At 34.1% G+C, this 13,975-nt stretch overlaps 1 long non-coding RNA gene across 1 annotated transcript; it reads right to left on the reverse strand.

The window, feature by feature from the left end:
- Positions 1–2,990: 2,990 nt before the first annotated feature.
- Positions 2,991–13,732, reverse strand: LOC140441889 (uncharacterized). The gene is made up of 3 exons (XR_011951046.1): positions 9,162–13,732; positions 4,498–4,583; positions 2,991–4,397 (listed from the first exon to the last, which is right to left on the reverse strand). It is a non-coding gene; the product is annotated as an uncharacterized lncRNA (long non-coding RNA).
- Between the last annotated feature and the right edge of the window lie 243 nt (positions 13,733–13,975).

The raw sequence follows: 13,975 nt of genomic DNA on the forward strand, positions 1-13,975 counted from the left end.
AAAAAAGGCGATATTCATGAAACTTCACATTCAAGTACAATAACAAATATCCTATCTAATGTCATATTTTTTGTTGCTAATCTATTTTCGCTTTCACTGGAAATGTCCTCAACTTATTTAGTATAAATAGGACACCTTGAATCTTTATTTATTTTATTCCCCAAGGCAAATGAGACTAATAATTTATAAAATCAATTCAAATGTTCGCAACAGTTCACATCCTCACAATGTGTAAGTCTACTAATTTATTTACTTATCTAATAAGAGTAAAAACATAAAAGCGTCATGTTATTTTGTATTAAAACAATGTAGTAAGAAATAAGCGAGTAACGAGTTACCTATTATCTACTTTCGACAAACCAATTCACAGTAATAAGTTGTAGAATCAAAATGATGCATTTAAGTGAAAAAGATAGTATTGAACTATTAATTATGATCGGTTATGGTGACATTTGAAGTGATTTTTTTCAATTATTATTCTCATTGGTCTTCGTAAATAAATTTAATTATTATTTAACTGTAAAGTGATTAATTTCTCGTTTTAACAAATTTTATCAAACTTTGATTGTACGAATTAGGAATAACAAGTTGTTTTAAAATCTGTAAACAGGGTGTCCCATTTAAATAAAATAGTTGAGGGTATTTCCGGTGAAACTGGAAGTAGAGTAACAAAAAATATGGCCTCAGATGCGATGCGTTATAGTACTTGCATGTAAACTTTCATGATTAGCGTCTTTTTTGTTTCAAAGATATTGAGTTGGTTCTATGCTTTATACCAAGCCTGTATAGACACTAGTACTGGAGCCCGTCGCAGGATGAGATGAATAGGTAAAATTAAACATTAAATAAAACGAATTCATAAAACTGAGCAATAAGCACTTACTTAGAGTGAAAAACTTAACAAACTTTCAACAAAATTTGAATAAATTATGGTTAGGAAAGCATCTTTGTAAATAACATTATTCGAGGAAATTCACGTGCTTCCTTCAATCCAGTTTCTTTTAGTCCAACCTCATCCATGGAGATTATACTTCTCTTGTTCTTCCTCTATTATATACACAAATGGAGAACGAGACGAGGGTAGGAATAGAGAAGGCGGGTCAGACGCCAGGAAGTAGGGCTTCGAACAAAACGAATCTTATAAAGGCAGATCAATGCTGGTATACAGAGGACTCTAAAATCGATGAAAGAGTTGAACCTGGAGTATACGGAGAAAAAGCAAGGCTAAGTCTTAGCGAAAGCTCCACTTCACTATCTTCCAAGCAGAAATTTGTACTATAGAGATGTGCTTGCAAAAACTAATAAAGAGGAACTCCAGGAACAGATATATAAAAATTAACAGGCGGCATTAACGGGACTGAAATCAAATCAATTTTAAATTAGTTTGGAACTGTCTTTAGAATTTGATTCGGATCAGAAAAAGTAAGTTTGCTCTGGATACCTGAAGCGGTCTTACTTGCCAAGGGGAGGGGAAAAGGAATATTCTTAGATCCGGAACCTGTCGTTGGCATAGCAAGAAGCATAGACAAAAGAAGGATATCGGACTATATGAACGCATGAAACATAACCACCGGCACGAACAAATGGGTCTTAAACATTCGAAGGCATTTATACATGAAACTTCAAAGAAGAGATCCAAAGGTCTACTAGATATAAATAAGAATGATCTTTGAATTATCGTAGGTCTATAAACAGGACACTGTCGCCGCAAGGAGCACATGAATAAAATCAGACTGACAGAGATTGCATATTTTGTCAGGCTTAAGTCAATATGGCATGCCAGTTTCTGTGTAACTTTCCAGGGTTGGATAGGATAAAACTAAATGCATTTGAGCATTATCAAGTCGAACTGTACGACTTAGTAGAAGTGCCATCAAAGGCCACAATGGACTTTGTTAATAAGGCTGTACTGAAAGGACAACTAACCCAGGAATAAGCTATATTAAACCTCTTAGATCGAGTGGAAGGATGGTTAAGAGCCCACTTATATTAAACATAACCTCTTAAGTTTCTTTTTGAAGAGTCCATCCACAACTTTTACGCGAATATTTGCTGTACGACGAAGATTTTTATGTCCAAAAACTGAGTCAGATAATGCCTGATCTTGAGATTTATTTATTATTATAGGGAAAGCTGGTTTAACGAAACTAACGACACAACTTGATTTTTTAGTTCCGTTTCTGATGGATACAAATCTATTCTAGTGATATAACATAAATTCCTAAACAGGATTATACTGGAAACATTAATTTGTACAATCGTTTGATAAGACCAAATGCTACCTTCACAACTGAAATCTGGTGCATTATAAAGGCAGATAAGTCCTCCTCGAACTTCTGAAAGAAATAGACTTACGGAAAGAATCTACGGACAATTAGAAGTAATTTTGTATTGCAATAATTGATGAGAGAGGAGGAGATAGGTTTGTAAAGTCGAGAAGACTTCGTGACCTGAACATGTGGAAATAATGCCACTGGGGAGACTTGTATGAAAGAATGGAAGAGAGAAGGATGAGAGGTAGATTTGGGCGCAATACCTTCAGGAGCTGGAGGAGGATGTGAGAACAGTGCAGGTCAGTGTACTTACACAATGCTGCCATCAAATCACCGATAGGCGCGCCACAACAGTTACTTACCCTTATAATATGAATCTTTTAAATTTAAATTAGAAATACAATGAAATCTGCATAGATACAGAATGATGCTTGATGTATTTTTAAAAATGAATTCTTTTTGTCTTTAATATTTCTGTTACCTAAGTTTTTCCTGATTTTATGGTAATGGTGTACTTTTGGCGAACGGCAACGATCTTCTAAGAGTTTCCCATTATTTGGCTAAATAAATTACTTAAGGGTTTTTAGTAACGGAACTATGTTTTATTAAAAAAGAACTTTTTATTAACTTAACAACAAAATAACAACATAAATTTAGTAACTAAACTCTTAAAATAATTAACTTTAATGTAAATTAAATTTATGAATGATTATTTTTATTTTAACTTATCAAAACTGCAGATAACCAGTTGCTGGACCGTAGTTGACGTATCGAGCCTGTGTAAAATAATTTAGTATATAAACTGTGTCCCGTATTGTTCGATCATTAAGCAGATAACTAATATTTTGGTACAATAATATCTTCCTCTTACCTTCTTTACCAACTTCATTCAGTATTATCAGTTATTTTTAATAAGCCTTACATTCTACATACCGTTTTTATCGTAATGTTTATTTTTTTTATTCCAATATAAGCTCCATTAACCCATCCATTTCTTGACACAATTCTAAGCAACCTGGCAAAGCCTGGTCTAAGATATCTTGTTTCATTTTTTCCTGGGATATATGATACCGCTAGGAACGAATGTTCCAATCGTATTCATGGCACAAATCACTGTAAAATGAATACCTCTCTCCGCACCTATTATTAAAGTAACAAAGAGGACATTTGAAGACTTGCAATCACTGAAGAAAGTAATTCCTGAAAACTAACACCATTTCTACCATTATTCCATACCTCATGAATATGATGATCCAATTCAAGTTCTAAGTCAATGCAAGCATGTTATTACAAGTTGAGCTGTCATTTCAATGTTGTAAACAAGATTTTTATACCAATATTTTGATTTTTACTCAATTTTTATCATTAATAAAAGTCATAATAAGATTGCAAAATGAACTGTTTCTTGATACTCTTGAACCTCAGAGCTTACGTTTTTTTTTCGAAATTTAATTATAACGCAAAATGCATTATGTTTGCTAAAATTTAATAATAACTTATCAAATGATTTAGGCTCATACACATGTATTTTCCTTAATTATAATATCTTCTAATTTGGAGAAAAACACTACTCACACAGTAAATATTATTTAGTTTTTTTCTTGCTCCTGAAAAGTGCATTTTTTACATACGACATTTTGCATTCACGGCAATGATATGATTATATAAAAACATAATCCATATTTATCTCAAAACTTGATAAAATAAAAACCGCATTGGCAAAATTTAATTTCCGTATTACTCGGTAATTTTTTTGTTGCAGCAATTAGCGAAAATGAGATTTTACTACGATATTTATAAAAAAATATGAATCACTGTTTTTATAAAAACACTGTCACCGAAGTACAAATGTTATACTATTTTGTTCAGTTCTAACAAGCTATTTCTCACTGATATTATTTAGTGTCTAGAGATGTATTAGCCACCATAGAGGCCATTTTGCAACATGGTAGTAGTACTCAATAAGAAGTGGCCCAAAGATTCAACGTTTCTCAATATGATGATATGATTAAGTAGTTGGGCTTTGTTCTTCCCTGGAAACTGTCGGTTTTACCTTAGTCGTAATCATAGGCGTGTTTACCATCACGCTATCTAGAAGGGGCACTGAAATGAGGTATTACTCTTCTAAAAATATAAAAAATAATTAATAAAATTAATTCCCACGAACGGCTATGGCACAAGTCTCACACAAAAATCAATTTTGACATCGCAATTGTAAACTCACCCTATGAGTACTTCTTCTTCTCATTGCGCCGTCTCCTTTCGAAGGTTGGCGATCCAAATGGCAATTGTAGTTTTCCTATGAGTACCCTGGTCCAAAAATAGTGATTAGTACATCCACATCCTCTATGGGTAAAAATTTTGGGGGTTAAAAATCAGTGATTTGTGTACTCATATACTCCATGGCTGCATATTTCAGGAGTTCAAGACCAGTGATTGCAAATAAATTGTTTGCAGTAAATTAAAACCGCTGAATATTTAGGCAGTCCTAAAACAGTCATGCCATAACTACACCCTACGGCAATCGATATATACCTTATGGTTCAGTATTGTCAGTTTAGAGATTCATTTTGTTAGAATGGGTTTTTCATGGAAGGACGTTGAAACTGTTTGCTTCGATGGATGGCTAACTTTACTGAAGTGCAAATAAGATGTAAGGAAAAGAAAAAAATTTCTTATACGTTCATTACCACTTTCACTGTCTTAACCTTGCTCTTGTAATTTTATGTGCAAATCACATAGAGAATCCCGTAATATTTAATTTTTTGGGGTTATGCAGTTAATATATAGTTTCTTTTGTAGAAGTCTCAAAAGGCATGGTTTTTGAGGAAATTCAAATGATGCGACGTCAAAAGAATCACTGGGAACTGGCTGCAGAAAACTCAGGACAGACAGAACTAAAAAAATTTTAAGGGAGGCCTATTTTCAACTTTGGACGCAGAAAGTTGGATAACCGATGAAGCCGCGAATCATTTTCATTGTTATATTGAGATGCGTATCCACTAACTTTATATGGACATTATTTAGGCAGACCGATGCACGGTACTCTACTGTAGAGTAGACCAAACTTAGCACAAATGTTCGTAGTATCTCTGTAGATGCTGCTCAGCTAGTACCACAGAGATTATGTTATATCTAGATGTTTTTTAAACGAAAGAGTTCTGTCTCCCAGATATTTTGGATAGGATTGGTAGGATGGTAGGGCAGTGCTATATCGTAGAGTGGTGGTTTATTTGGTTTTAATACAGCAATTACGTTGCTTTTCTTAAAAGCTTTTGGTAAGTTTTCAGTTATTAAGATCCGTGAGTAGAATACAGCCAACCATTTGGATGTCCTTTGGCCACATTACAGTAGGAAATGAGGATGTATCCCGCCAAAACCTGGCGCCTTGCCAGTTTTTATTTCTCGGAGTAACGACGTTATTTCGTCGGTGGCGAATTCATGGCAGAGTTCTGAATTGTGCAGAGCTGCAGACAATCTTGCAAGTAGACTCCAAGATTGTCTGCCCGACCTTTTGAATTCCATTTTCTCTTTATTTTGTATCTAGTTATCTTGCCGAGCTTCGTTTAAAGTTTTTAACAGGTCATTAGCTACGTCTGGGTCACCATTTTCTATGTAGTCATTGTTGAGTTCTTTACATTCACTGTATATTTAAGAGAATAGTGGCAAGGTTTGAATAAAAGCGCATAGGAAGTATACAAGACATCAACGGGACATTTAGCAATAAACTGTGATATTTTCAGTTTTTTATAAATTCTTATTTAAACAATTTTGGAATGACAATTTTTTGTCAATTTTATCCTTATTTGTCACTTTACTTATCTACCTAAACACTCTCATTTCAGTCATATGCGTTCGTTGTTCTTCTTACTTTTTACCTGTCCAGTATTCAGTTCCGTATATCATAACTAGTCTTATATAAGTTTTTCGCCTTTCCTACTTATATTTCTTCATTAGTTTCTAAGTCATCTCTTCCACATATGTCAGCTAAGCGTCCCACACGGAATCGTCCCCTACTACTCCCATCTGGAACTGGTAACTTAGCAATGGACTACCTAAGCTCTGACGTCACAATGGGCGAAGATTTTAAAATTTATTTCTCAACCCGCCTGAAAAATATGTTTTCTCGGGTTCTTCAAAGTAGGCTTCCGTGGCGGCAATGACCTCCTCTTTCGACTTGAATGTCTGCCTTTTTCAAGTTTTGAAACAAGAAGTCGCATGGGGCCAAATTTGTAGAATACGGTGGATGGGGCAACAGTTCGTAGCCCAATTTCGCTAAGGCGACGGCGGAGATATGAGCTGATGCGTTGTCATGGTGGAAGAGTACTTTTTTCTTCGCCAAATGGGATCGTTTTTGCTGCAATTCGGCTTTGAATGAGCTTAATAATTCAGAGTAGTAGAACTCTGTGACCGTTTTGCCCTTCTCCAGGTTGTCAGTGTAGGTCACCTATTGTGAATCCCAGAAAATGATGGATATCACCTTTCCTATCACAGTCTTCACCTTCTTCGGAGCACGTTAGCCGGGTGCCGTCCACTGTTCCTGAGTCTCTGGTGTGTACCAGTGGATCCATGTTTTGTCGACGGTTACGAAACGACGTAGAAACTCCTCCGGATTCCGCTTAAATAGCATCAAATCCTGCTCTGAAGTGATCTCACGGTTGCGCTTGTTGTCCGAAGTAAGCAAAGGCAGCACCCATCGTGCTGACAGATTTCTCATGCCTAAAATTTAATGCAGGATATGACATACGCGGTTTTTTGAGATGTCTACGATGTCAGTTATCTCGCGCAGCTTCAGTCGACGGTTTGCCAATACGAGATCATGGATTTTTGGCATGTTATCCTCCGTGATAACCATTTTCAGGGGCAGCGAGGCTTGGCTCATATAAAACGTAAAAAAAGTCGTTAAACCAATTTCTGAGGGTTGATATCGAAGGAGAGGAGTCACCGTACGCAGCATCCAAGCCCCTTTGATTTCGCTGAGCGATTTTCCTACCAAAAACAAGAATCGAATCACCGACCGATATGGATCTTTTTCCATTTTTTCAAAATTCGCGGGCACGTCCACTTTCACACGCGGTTAAAACAAAACTAAAAATCCGATTCAGCTGAAATTTTGACATTAGCCATCTACGAGAATATTACGTAATAGTAGATTTCTCTTGAGATAGTGGCTCCTTCGGGCGGTGAGGCTAAGTAGTTATCAAAGCACCTACGTATGTGTGGCTACTTTATATATTTGTATAGTTTCTGCTTTAGCTACTTTCACTTACTTTTTGGCAACCTTATAGTTGTGAAGATTTATGTCCTATTTTCTTGTCGTTCTCTATGTAGTATTATATGCTTTATTTTTTCTTACACACACATACACTCTCAACACTTCTTTATAAGTTACAACTTTTCCTAACTTCTTACTACTTCTACCAAATCCTTTTCCCCTTTTTTATCAGCATTTATACCAATTCAATTCCTAGTGTTACTTTTCGTTATACAGATAACGACATTGTTTTGTTGACCATAGAAATTAAGATTTATTGCAATCCCATCTCTAGAGTATATTTATTATAATGCTCTAACACTAATTTTTTGGTTATTTTTTAGCCTTAATAGCACTACAAATAAATAAGTATTCTCCTTATATTTTGGAGTAGGGCTGGTGTAATGCTTGCAGAGAAATGAAGTATTTTTGCCCTTAATTCGACTAGGTTTCTGGCCCTTTCAAACTGATGCCTATAAATGTGTTCTTTGAGAAAACCCCAAAAAACAAATCATTAGGCGCTAAGTCACAGGATCTAGCGGGCCATTTAATTGTACTACGTGTACTTATCAGTCGATCAGGAAACGTTTGATTAAGAAAGTCAATAGTTGCTCTAGAGTTGTGAGCCGAACACCCATCCTGTTGGAAATAAACCTCCTGAAAATTAACGGGAAGGCGTCGAACTGCCGGAATGATCTCATTCTGTAAAAGTTGTGAATATTTGGGCCCGTTTAGGTTTCAATAGATAAACAATGGACCGACAATATGATCGCCTAACATCCCAGTCCAAACATTTAACTTTTGCGGATGATGCGTTCGCACTGCAACACTGAGGTCCTTATTTTTCCGAGAATAATATCTTGCAACGGATGGATTGTGTTTTTTATGTAATGAAAATGTAGATTCGTCAGAAAATAAAATATGTTTTAAAAAGTGTTCATTTTCTTTGTTTATCTAACATAAATTCACAAAACTCCATCCGCCTAAAGTTATCTTCCGGAAACAGTTCTTGTGTTAGTTGTATCTTAAAATAGTGATACCCATTCCTTTTGAGAACCCGCTGGACAGTTCGAGCATTCACTTTAACTTCCTTAGCAATTTGTACACTGTTGCAGGGTTCACTAGCTTCCACAAAAGCACAAATATCAATATCCCTGTTTTGATGCTCCTGATCGACAGGTCTAACACGTGGTTCATTACCTTCATGACACTTTTTACAACTGTTTATATATCCCGAAGTTTGAAAATGTTTAATGGTATTTTTAACTGTTGTAACACTTGGTGGGGATCTATTTTCGAAGGAAACAATAAATAAATCAATGACTTCGCGTATCGAATGACACTGAAAGTACCATGTTACAAGTTGTACTTTTTCTTGGACGGTATACAACGTAATAGGCATTTTATTAATTATTTGTTTATTCTTTCAGAACTTCGTTTCAAATTTTTAATGTCAATGTGACAATTCGTACCTACTGTGACATAAATATAGAGGTGGAAACGTGTAACATGTCACAGCGATTGCCATTGTGTTGTATGGTCAATAAAACAATGTCGTGATCTGTATACCACAATTTGTATACTTCACCTATCTTTTGAACTCTAGCGCATCTAACTCAATTGCGTACTCTTACCTGTGAGACTTCCAAGATCCCAAGAACCTATCCAAGTGATGGTGTTCGGCCTGAAATATTCCTCGCCCGGAAATCCGAACGCAGGAATTGTCTGCTTTCAGAACATTTTCAGTAAAATTTTTGTTGGTATTATTTTGGCCTAAAAAAATTCCGTTCGTTTGATGTCTGAATACTTTTTCTACTAGTTAAAACATTTCAACTTGAAAGTATTTCATGATGATTCATTGCTTGAACGAGAGTACGCCTTAACAAAAAATAAAGATTTCTGAATCGAAACACAGATAGACAGGTTTAAGGTAGTCTTTATTTAAGAGTTACATATTATAAAAAAGAACAATTAACATGCAAATAGTATAAATGTTTACTAATATAACTAAATTTTATTCTACTCAGCAATTGCCTTATTTGGATTGTCAAAAATACAGAATCTTTTTCGATCACTAATCCCATTTTACAATCCAGTAGTCATATTTAATAAAAAAAAATCAACTGCCAAAGATTACTCCCCGCTCAAGAGTAGGAAAGAATATAAAACGCGTAAAGAACGTTCAAAAATATAGTGCCTTCATTAACCTAGCGGCATCTTAAAAATAATCTATTTTTGAAAATTTGTCAGTTATCAGGATCGACTTAAATCTTAATTAAATAATTCTGCAAATTTTTAAGGTTCTAAATTCTAAGAATTTGAACAATACTTAACATTTATAATCTTCACTACCTTGTTATTAGGATTAATTTTAGGGATTTTCAGGGAATTAGAGTTTATAATATGTAAGTCTAGTTGTTTTAATTAAGAGCGGTATACAAGTTTGTGGAAATGTTTGCGGCGTAAAGGATTTAGGTTTAAGAAAATAAACAAAAAGCAGATAATTATGGAAAAATAAATCAATTATTCATAGATGAGACGTGGTTCGACACCATACTCCATCAAAAGGTTATGTTTGACAATAAAGGAAAACGCGTAACGATATTTCCGCCGGATCAGTAGACCGATGGGTCTCTTTATTTGACAAAACAGTGAATCTTGCGTCGAATATCACCAAGAAACAACTGCGGAGGTAATTGAAGACTGGTTTAAAAATAAATTAACAAATATGAAATTTACCACCAAACACTGTAATTGTTATGGACAATGCGTCTTATAATAGTAGACAATTAAAAAATAAAGCTCTTTGTGCCAATGATACTAAAGTAACTATTCAAAATTATATGTTCGATAAAGATATTTATTTTGAAGAAACATACGAAAAAATATTGATTGGCAATTTTAAAGACCTTATCTATAAAAAGGTAAAAACTTTATCTATATGTTTGTGATAAGTATGCAAAAAGTATAGGTCGTACAATTTTAAGACTACCACCATATTGTTGTATTTTTAATCCTATAGAATAAATGTGGAATCCATTAAATTCTGGCATTAGGATTAAAAAACGTTATAGCCGCTATAAGCTCTTCTGTAATTCAATTTATTAAAAGTGAAATTTAAATACAGAATACCTCAAGAATCTTCTTAAGATGCTTGATCTCAAGGAGATCAAGCATCTTAATACCTCTCTTCAAAAAGCGAGACAAATCGAAGCCGGAAAATTACAGAGAAATTAATTTATTAAAGACAACACTAAAATTAACAACCAAAAGTACTAAAAAATAAACTGAATGAAATTATAACACTAGCAGAAGAACAAGGTTTTACGTCGGGAAGATCATGCATCGACGCTTTATTTATGAGGCAAGTGCAAGAGAAATCATCAGAATACAACAAACCGGCATATCTGTTTCGTGTACCTTAAGAAGGCATTTGTCCGGGTCAAATTAAAGGACGTTATCCACTTTTGTACGCAAAAGAGATACCTCTAGGAATAATCAAAACAATTGAAAATATCTACCAAAACAACGCAATAAAAGTAAAAGTAGAAGAAGAACTAACCGACCCTATTGAAGCTGGCAATGGGATAAGACAGGAAGATTCGTCCTCTATTGTTCAACCTGATTATGGATGAAACGTATGCTGCACTAATTTAATATAACCGCCAGAAAATTTAACATGTTAATTTCCCCAAAAAAGACAAAATGCTTGGTTACAATAACAAATTTACTAAGATGTAAATTGGAGCTGGAAGGTCAGATAATAGAACAGTGATGGAGTTTAAATATCTACGCATCACATTATCTAGCTATGGAAAGATCGAAACTGAAGTGGAAGATCAAGTGAATAGAGCAAACAGAGCGGCAGACTACCTACATGAAACAATATGGAAAAATAAAAATATCGCGAAAGAAACGAAAGGCAGAATTTACAAAATAGTCATCAGATCAATAATGACATACACGACAGAAACAAGATCTGACACAGAGAGGACAAAAAGGATGTTAGAAACAGCAGAGATGAAAACACTTAAAAAAAATTGATGGTTTGACACTATGGGACAGAGCTAGAAGTACAGATATACGACGTAGATGCAAGGTGGAGAACATCAAGAACTGGGTAAGAAATAGAAGAGTAGAATGGAACAATCATATAAGCCGAATGACAACAAATAGAGTAGTAAAGACGGCAAGAGACGGTTCCCCAATAGAAAGACGATAGGAAGTCCACGAAAACGATGGAACGACAACTTGCTGGAAGCACATTGAAAAGATTCATGTCTACATAAAGAGAAGAAGAAAAGTGAAGTACAAAATACTAACAGTAACAGTATAGCTGTATTATAATTTTGTAAATAAATATGTATTTATTCTAAAACTTTTTTATATAAAAATTGGTAATGCTTTATAACTCTAATTTTCTATGTAAATCGGAACATCTCGTATAAAATTCGTAGGTACGTACTTTCCTTCTTAAACTCCCGCTGTGTTTATAGATTGGTTTACGGTTTACCAAAATTATGCATAAATCAAGGCACTTTATTTGTGAATGTACCTTACGTTAATTATAACTATATAGTTAAAACTCTGCAACAAGAGACATAGTCCAGTCGACAGAGATTTAGCCTTTAAAAATCTTACAAACAACTTGAATTTTGCTGAAAATGTCAATTTTCGGACCCCAAAAAAGATGCAAAAATGTTTACTACTCCTACCCCCCAGCTCCTCTCTAAAACACAGCCTCGTAGGAAGGGGGACGAAAAAAATCGATTTACCAAGAATCTGTACACCATAGAAAAAAATGTTTCAAATAAAAAATATAGTTAAAATAATTTTCACCAAAAATTTTTTGTGTAGAATGAACCGTTCTCTCAGAAACAACGCTTGAAGCGACCGGCGATTTTATCGACAAAAATCAAAATGCGTTTTAAAGGTGAAGAGTGCAGCTCTATATACAATTTTTTTATTTTGTCGCAGATGAAGTCAGTTTTTATAAAGGTGATTTAAACTTACATTACAGATGATCTCGTTACGCGAAATTTAAACAGCTTCCAAACAGCCAATACTGCACTATTTCTATGGATCTCCAACAGGTTTTCTCTATACCTACCTTGACACACTCGGAGATTATTACTTACGACAGTTGTCATGTTACAATCTAGGTGTTCATGTGGGGGCAATAATCAAACACTAATACTTACTTAACATGAGGGAATAAGTGGCAGAGAGGGCAACGAAATATCTCTTTGCTTACTTAAAGCAGTCACCCTTAGAATGACAAACAAAAAGAAATTGATTATATGAAGTGATAACTGCTCGGAGGCGAACAAAAACAAAATGATGTTCTTTTTGTGTATCCACCTTGTTGCAAATGATTATTTTGATGAAATACAACACAAATACTTAGTTTCAGGTCACTCATTTTTGTCATGTGGCAGAGATTTCGCAATAGAGAAAAGGAAACGGCTGAAGAGGTGTGAGGTACCATTAGACATTCTTAGGATAGTTGTTAGTTCCTGTCATAAAAAGCCCGTCATTGGTACTTTGTTGGAAACCTCTGACTTGTTTAATTTTAAAGAAACAGCAAACTAGTGTCTCAATACCACAAAACTTGAAATTTCTAAAGCTCAATGACTGAAAGTTTCAAAAGAACATCCTGGGCGCTGGTAAGTGTCAAGAAAACCTTCAACAAATTGGAACCATGGGCAGAAACAAATGTATTTAAAAAGAATATAACTGAAAAACAAATAAAAAACTTACTTGTATCACTGGAGAAAGTAAAATAAAACAAGACAAGAAAGAAGACTTAAAAAAATTTTACCTTATTTGAAATAAGAGAAACTATTTTACGAGGAATTACTTCAGTAAACTAATTATAATAGCCTATAGTAAAGCTTTATATATTCAAAACTGTTCTTTTTTATAATAATTAAATGTTAATTTCAAAATAATTTGTATACTTTTTACTTATTATTTTAATTTAAGTTCTCAGTTAAACCTATTATTGTTTATTAACTCTGCATATATCTCGTTTTTTGACGGCGCGGATCTTACAGTCCTTCTGAACTGTATATATTTAAAACTGTTCTTTTTTATAATAATTAAATGTTAATTTCAAAATAATTTGTATAATTTTTACTTATTATTTTAATTTAAGTTCTCAGTTAAACCTATTATTGTTTATTAACTCTGCATATATCTCGTTTTTTGATATAAAGATATATGGCACTTATCCCAATATTTACCAAAACTTGTACTTGGCCCGTTCCAAAAATTACATTCTTCCAAATTTTACTAAAAAAATATAGGAATATTTTTTATGCAAACAATTTATCAGGCTAACAATTACAACCTATTTTTGTATTTTAAAGCTATTTAAGTAAGGGAAAGTTGATTTACATGTTTTTTTTTAGTTTCCACAAAACTAACATGTTGGCACTTAGCCCGG

Source organism: Diabrotica undecimpunctata, chromosome 5, assembly GCF_040954645.1.
Source record: "Diabrotica undecimpunctata isolate CICGRU chromosome 5, icDiaUnde3, whole genome shotgun sequence".
In the NCBI taxonomy this organism is placed as follows: Eukaryota; Metazoa; Arthropoda; class Insecta; order Coleoptera; family Chrysomelidae; genus Diabrotica; species Diabrotica undecimpunctata.